The sequence below is a fragment of the Scyliorhinus torazame genome, chromosome 28, assembly GCF_047496885.1.
Source record: "Scyliorhinus torazame isolate Kashiwa2021f chromosome 28, sScyTor2.1, whole genome shotgun sequence".
Lineage (NCBI taxonomy): Eukaryota > Metazoa > Chordata > Chondrichthyes > Carcharhiniformes > Scyliorhinidae > Scyliorhinus > Scyliorhinus torazame.
In genome coordinates, this window is record NC_092734.1 from 36,536,652 (window position 1) to 36,544,887 (window position 8,236).

The window sequence follows — 8,236 nt, forward strand, 5'->3', positions numbered from 1 at the left end:
AAGGCTCTCACTGTCCACCCTATCCAACCCCCTGATCATTTGGTATGCCTCTATTAAGTCTCCTCTTGACCTTCTTCTCTCCAACGAAAACAACCTCAAGTCCATCAGCCTTTCCTCATAAGATTTTCCCTCCATACCAGGCAACATCCTGGTAAATCTCCTCTGCACCCGCTCCAAAGCCTCCACGTCCTTCCTATAATGCGGTGACCAGAACTGTACGCAATACTCCAAATGCGGCCGTACCAGAGTTCTGTACAGCTGCAACATGACCTCCCGACTCCGGAACTCAATCCCTCTACCAATAAAGGCCAACACTCCATAGGCCTTCTTCACAACCCTATCAACCTGGGTGGCAACTTTCAGGGATCTATGTACATGGACACCTAGATCCCTCTGCTCATCCACACTTTCAAGAACTTTACCATTAGCCAAATATTCTGCATTCCTGTTATTCCTTCCAAAGTGAATCACCTCACACTTCTCTACATTAAACTCCATTTGCCACCTCTCAGCCCAGCTCTGCAGCTTATCTATATCCCTCTGTAACCTGCTACATCTTCCACACTATCGACAACACCACCGACTTTAGTATCGTCTGCAAATTTACTCACCCACCCTTCTGCGCCTTCCTCTAGGTCATTGATAAAAATGACAAACAGCAACGGCCCCAGAACAGATCCTTGTGGTACTCACTTGTGACTGTACTCCATTCTGAACATTTCCCATCAACCACCACTCTCTGTCTTCTTTCAGCTAGCCAATTTCTGATCCACATCTCTAAATCACCCTCAATCCCCAGCCTCCGTATTTTTTTGCAATAGCCTACCGTGGGGAACCTTATCAAACGCTTTGCTGAAATCCATATACACCACATCAACTGCTCTACCCTCGTCTACCTGTTTAGTCACCTTCTCAAAGAACTCAATAAGGTTTGTGAGGCTTGACCTACCCTTCACAAAGCCATGCTGACTATCCCTGATCATATTATTCCTATCTAGATGATTATAATCTTGTCTCTTATAATCCCCTCCAGCCTGTCCAGAATTGCCAACACCTCTTCCCTACGTACCTCAATGCCATCTATTCTATTAGCCTGGGGCTCAGCATTCTCCTCCACAACATTATCTTTTTCCTGAGTGATACTGACGAAAGATATTCATTTAGTATCTCGCCTATCTCTTCAGACTCCACACACAATTTCCCATCCCTGTCCTTGACTGGTCCTACTCTTTCCTCGTCATTCGCTTATTCCTGACATACCTATAGAAAGCTTTTGGGTTTTCCTTGATCCTTCCTGCCAAATACTTCTCATGTCCCCTCCTTGCTCGTCTTAGCTCTCTCTTTAGATCCTTTCTCGCTACCTTGTAACTATCCATCGCCCCAACCGAAACTTCACACTTCATCTTCACATAGGCTTCCTTCTTCCTCTTAACAAGAGATTCCACTTCCTTGGTAAACCACGGTTCCCTCGCTCGACGCCTTCCTCCCTGTCTGACCGGTACATACCTTATCAAGAACACGCAGTAGCTGATCCTTGAACAAGCCCCACTTATCCAGTGTGCCCAACACTTGCAGCCTACTTCTCCACCTTATCCCCCCAAGTGACGTCTAATGGCATCATAATTGCCCTTCCCCCAGCTATAACTCTTGCCCTGCGGTGTATACTTATCACTTTCCATCATTAACGTAAACGTCACCGAATTGTGGGTCACTGTCCCCAAAGTGCTCTCCTACCTCCAAATCCAACACCTGGCCTGGTCATTACCCAAAACCAAATCCAACGTGGCCTCGCCTCTTGTTGGCCTGTCAACATATTGTTTCAGGAAACCCTCCTGCACACACTGTACAAAAAACAACCCATCTATTGTACTCGAACTATATCTTTTCCAGTCAATATTTGGAAAGTTAAAGTCTCCCATAATAACTACCCTGTTACTTTCGCTCATATCCAGAATCATCTTCGCCATCCTTTCCTCTACATCCCTAGAACTATTAGGAGGCCTATAAAAAACTCCAACAGGGTGACCTCTCCTTTCCTGTTTCTAACTTCAGCCCATACTACCTCGGAAGAAGAGTCCCCATCTAGCATCCTCTCCGCCACCGTAATACTGCTCTTGACTAGCAGCGCCACACCTCCCCCTCTTTTGCCTCCTTCTCTGAGCTTACTAAAACACCTAAACCCCGGAACCTGCAACATCCATTCCTGTCCCTGCTCTATCCATGTCTCCGAAATGGCCACAACATCGAAGTCCCAGGTACCAACCCATGCTGCCAGTTCTCCTACCTTGTTTCGTATACTCCTGGCATTGAAGTAGACACACTTCAAACCACCTACCTGAACACTGGCCCCCTCCTGCGACGTCAAATCTGTGCTCCTGACCTCTATACTCTCATTCTCCCTTACCCTAAAACTACAATCCAGGTTCCCATGCCCCTGCTGCATTAGTTTAAACCCCCCCCAAAGAGCACTAACAAATCTCCCCCCCAGGATATTTGTGCCCCTCAGGTTCAGATGTAGACCATCCTGCCTGTAGAGGTCCCACCTTCCCCAGAAAGAGCCCCAGTTATCCAGAAATCTGAATCCCTCCCGCCTGCACCATCCCTGTAGCCACGTGTTTAAATGCTCTCTCTCCCTATTCCTCATCTCACTATCACGTGGCACAGGCAACAACCCAGAGATAACAACTCTGTTTGTTCTAGTTCTGAGCTTCCATCCTAGCTCCCTGAAAGCCTGCCTGACATCCTTGTCCCCTTTCCTACCTATGTCGTTAGTGCCAATGTGTACCACGACTTGGGGCTGCTCCCCCTCCCCCCTAAGGACCCGGAAAACACGATCCGAGACATCACGTACCCTTGCACCTGGGAGGCAACATACCAAACGTGAGTCTCTCACGCTCCCACAAAATCTCCTATCTGTGCCCCTGACTATAGAGTCCCCAATTACTAATGCTCTGCTCCTCTCCCCCCTTCCCTTCTGAGCAACAGGGACAGACTCCGTGACAGAGGCCCGTACCCCATGGCTTACCCCTGGTAAGTCCCCCCCCCACAAGTATCCAAAGCGGTATACTTGTTTCTCAGGGGAACGACCGCAGGGGATCCCTGCACTGACTGCTTTTTCCCAGTCCCTCTTACAGTTACCCACCTATCTCTATCTCCAATCTTTGGTGTAACTAATTCCCTGAAGCTGCTATCTATGACCCCTTCTGCCTCCCCGAATGATCCAAAGTTCTTCCAACTCCAGCTCCAGTTCCCTAACTCGGTCTTGGAGGAGCTGGAGATGGCAGCACTTCCTGCAGGTAAAATCAGCAGGGACACTAACTGCATCCCTCACCTCAAACATCCTGCAGGAGGAACATTGCACTCCCTTCCCTGCCATTCCTCTTACTTTCTACCAAGATCTGGCTAACAACTAAATTAAATTTTTATAAAAAATAATAATAATATAATAAAATATGGTACTTACCTCAGACCAATGGGTTTTATTATTAGGTTAGAGGAGGAGGGGCGGGTGGGGAGACACTACACGTGTAGTGTCTTGGGTTTCCTCTCCACCAGAATTTATTGGTGAGGGTCTTCCCAGACGTCCCGCGGGTCGACTTCCTGTTCCCGCCTAAAAAACTAATTAAAAAAAAAGAAAAATTCTCAGCTCCTGCTGAAATTGACTAACCAGCCAGCTCCACTCCCCGCCGAAATCGACTGGCCTGCCCCTGCAAAGACAAGTGCTTTTAAAGGTTGACTTACCTCCCAGCAACCACTTCCGCAATGCTCCCGCTGAAACTGACTCACCAGCTGATGAACTTCAACCATGACATCCATTCATCAAATACCAGCAAACCAGGCATGTGATTGTAGATCATTGCATTGTGCATTTTACATCTGTGCGCATGTGATACATTCAAATAGTCGATTCCTACCACAATTTTAATGATGTTGTGCTTGAACAAAATGCTTTACAGTTTGCCAATCAATGTGAATTTACCCTGGGCTGACCTTGCCCTGATCCTAATTGGTCTTGCATTTAATAAGATGGTGCCCTGCGTGCCAGCGTGCCTGCGTGCCAGCGTGCCTGCGTGCCAGCGTGCCATGTTTGACCACCTGACGCACAAACAAAACTATTTTGCGAGCCTTGTTTCAGGAGATATACTTGTCTTTCTGGCTTCTGGTGCAACGTTGGAGCAGAATCCCTGACAGATGCATTGGCAGAACTAAATGGTAGATACATTGGCAGAGGTGACGGATAGGAACATTGGCAGAGGTAATTGACAAGTACATTGACAGATTAATTCACAGTTGCCACGAGCACTCGTGACTCACATGGGGATTGGAATTGTCAGATGTAACAGAAGGGAGTGACCACGGGCGATAGTCCAGGGAGTAGCGGGAAGCTACAATGCTGGAGGAGAATGATACAGGGCTGGCAGGCAAGGGCAGTTGAGAGTAACTGAACTGTACAAAACTTGGATAGAGTAACTAACAGGAACTCACTGTGTTGTGAGTCACTGAGACATTGGTGTATGATGCAGGTAGAGTGTTTATTTCCTGACCAGGGTGTCCATACATACAGAGAACGACGATGGAATAATCCCAGTGTTATAACCCACATGAGATCTCCGGATACGGACCATTTAATATTCCCGTGCGCCCCATTTGGCCCCTCGAGCCTGCTCCACCATTCAATGAGATCACGGCTGATCTTTTGTGGACTCAGCTCCACTTTCCGGCCCGAACACCATAACCCTTAATCCCTTTATTCTTCAAAAAACTATCTCTCTTTATCTTAAAAACATTTAATGAAGGAGCCTCTACTGCTTCACTGGGCAAGGAATTCCATAGATTCACAACCCTTTGGGTGAAGAAGTTCCTCCTAAACTCAGTCCTAAATCGACTTCCCCTTATTTTGAGGCTATGCCCCCTAGTTCTGCTTTCACCCGCCAGTGGAAACAATCTGCCCGCATCTATCCTATCTATTCCCTTCATAATTTTATATGTTTCTATAAGATCCCCCCTCATCCTTCTAAATTCCAACGAGTACAGTCCCAGTCTTCTCAACCTCTCCTCGTAATCCAACCCCTTCAGCTCTGGGATTAACCTAGTGAATCTCCTCTGCACACCCTCCAGTGCCAGTACGTCCTTTCTCAAGTAAGGAGACCAAAACTGAACACAATACTCCAGGTGCGGCCTCACTAACACCTTATACAATTGCAGCATAACCTCCCTAGTCTTAAACTCCATCCCTCTAGCAATGAAGGACAAAATTCCATTTGCCTTCTTAGTCACCTGTTGCACCTGTAAACCAACTTTTTGCGACTCACGCACTAACACACCCAGGTCTCTCTGCACAGCAGCATGTTTTAATATTTTATCATTTAAATAATAATCCCTTTTGCTGTTATTCCTACCAAACTGGATAACCTCACATTTGTCAAACTTGTATTCCATCTGCCAGACCCTAGCCCATTCACTTAGCCTATCCAAATCCCTCTGCAGACTTCCAGTATCCTCTGCACTTTTTGCTTTACCACTTATCTTAGTGTCGTGTGAAAACTTGGACACATTGCCCTTGGTCCACAACTCCAAATCATCTATGTAAATTGTGAACAGTTGTGGGCCCAACACTGATCCCTGAGGGACACCACTAGCTACTGATTGCCAACCAGAGAAACACCCATTAATCCCCACTCTTTGCTTTCTATTAATTAACCAATCCTCTATCCATGCTACTACTTTCCTCTTAATGCCATGCATCTTTATCTTATGCAGCAACCTTTTGTGTGGCACCTTGTCAAAGGCTTTCTGGAAATCCAAATTTACCACATCCATTCGCTCCCCGTTATATACCACACTGGTAATGCCCAAAAAAATTCAACTAAATTAGTGAGGCATGACCTGCCCTTTATGAGCCCATGCTGCGTCTGTCCAATGGGACAATTTCCATCCAGATGCCTCGCTATTTCTTCCTTGATGATAGATTCCAGCATCTTCCCTACTACCGAAGTTAAGCTCACTGGCCTATAATTACCCGCTTTCTGCCTACGTCCTTTTAAAAATAATAATAAAATACGTTTCTTTATACTTCTCGTTGTGGACACCTCTCTGGCCAAAAAGTTTTCTGGGCGAAGGGGGCATTTCTTTTGAAAATTTATGAGAGGTTTTTCCATTTCTGTTTGCTTCTTCCGGGAGATTTGGGTGATAGGGTGGGTGCTAAGCGTCCAGTCAGGTTGCGCCAGCCATCATTAAACAGATAAAGTACTGCAGACGCTGGAAATCTGAGATAAAAACAGAAAATGCTTACGTCTTATGGTCTTACAGGTTCAGTGCTGTTCACAAAGGGAGGGAGAGGGGTTGGTGCAGATGGAGCAAAATGGAAGGTCAGGGATAGGTTGGAGCTCTCCGGGGAGATAAAATGACAAAAACCTTACAAGCTTACAAGACAAAGGGAGTGAGAATGGTAGTGTTAAAGACTAAAGCAGGTGTTAACAGCGGCAGAAGGTCAGACAACAGAATTTGTTAATCGCAGAACAAGGATCAGCACTGTCCCAAAGCAAAACATGAGAACAAGATACAGATTGGCAATTGGGGGGGATGGTGGTGAGGGAGGAGGAGGGGGAGGGGTGGGGAGCAGGAGGGGGAGGGGTGGGGAGAAGAGGGAAAGAAAAATTATCAAAATGGAGGACAGAGTTTATGGGCTCGATGAGGGTGGTTGGTGTGGCACAGGTAGCAGAGTGGTTAGCACAGGTGTTTCACAGCTCCAGGGTCCCAGGTTCGATTCCCGGCTTGGGTCACTGTCTGTGCGGAGTCTACACCTTCTCCCCGTATCGGCGTGGGTTTCCGGTGCTCCGGTTTTCTCCCACAGTCCAAAGATGTGCAGGTTAGGTGGATTGGCCATGATAAATCGCCCTTAACGTCCAAAAAATGTTAAGTGGGGGTTACTAGGTTACGGGGATAGGGTGGATACGTGGGCTTCAGTAGGGTGCTCTTTGTAAGGGCCGGTGCAGACTCGATGGGCCGAATGGCCTCCTTCTGCACTGTAAATTCTATGATTCTCAGTGGAGCAGGATTGCTTCAACCATCATGGGGTAGGCTTGATGTTCCAGATTATTTTGTGGCAACCTATCAATCGGTACGCCCACCAGAGCCGTGTTCGATCCCTCCATTGTCCACTTTTGAGATCAGGGCATTAATATTTTCTTCAAACAACAACTCGGAGACCCACGCCGGATTTTATTCCTGTTTGCTACCTCGCCACATCTGGATTTTTGGGATTGGGAAATTAATCTTGTGTAGAAGGCCACATGATCTTTCTGCTTCACCGGGACATCTTCAGTGCTCTGTGTTAACGGGCGCAGTGTTAGTTACCCCCTGCTTGCACGGCGACATTCCTCAGCTATGTTTCCAGATGGTTTATCTTCCTGTCTAATGAAGGAACAGAAACCTGGAGCATACGATCCGGTTCAGCCCAGTGAAAGTGCCACACAACACGTGTCATTCCTTCTGTCAGACGATAAGCTCGGTTAAGCTCATTACACACAGCTGTGATAGCTCTGCCTGAGTTTAGCAAATCATTACTTGAACATGTGTGAGCAGTTTCACCAAATCTAATCCCTCGAAAGGTGGTATCTTCAATTGAACTTTTGGCCAAGGCAGGGCTCAGTTGCTTCCACGAGCTGATGTTCTCCACTTTCCATGGCCATTGGAATTGTAGAATCGCTACAGCACAGTACGAGGCTATTTGGCCCATCAAGTTTGCACTGCCTCTGAAAGAGGCCCAATCCCCTGCCGTATCCCTCTAACCCCACCTAACCTTTGGACACTAAGGGGCAATTTTAGCACGGCCAATCCACCTAGCCTGCTCATCTTCGGACTGTGGGAGGAAACCGGAGCATCCGGAGGAAACGCACACAGACACGGGGAGAACGTGCAGGCAGTCAGCCGAGGCCGAAATTGAACCCGGGTCCCTGGCGCTGTGAGGCAGCAGTGCTACCCACTGTGCCACCGTGCTGCCTTATTAGGCTGAATGCCTTTTCAATTGGAAAATAATAACATATGAAGCAGAGGCAATGCCAGTGGAACGCTCAGCTAGGCCACAAAGAACGTTTCTCCTTGGTACCTGTCAGCACCTCCTCTTCCAGTCGTCACGTCTATCACACTGTGTGCTGAGTTTCTGGGAGGGGTAGACGAATGTGTGGTGTGTGGGTAATTCGGTCGTGAAGAATAAGTCAACAGCGAGACAGTCAAA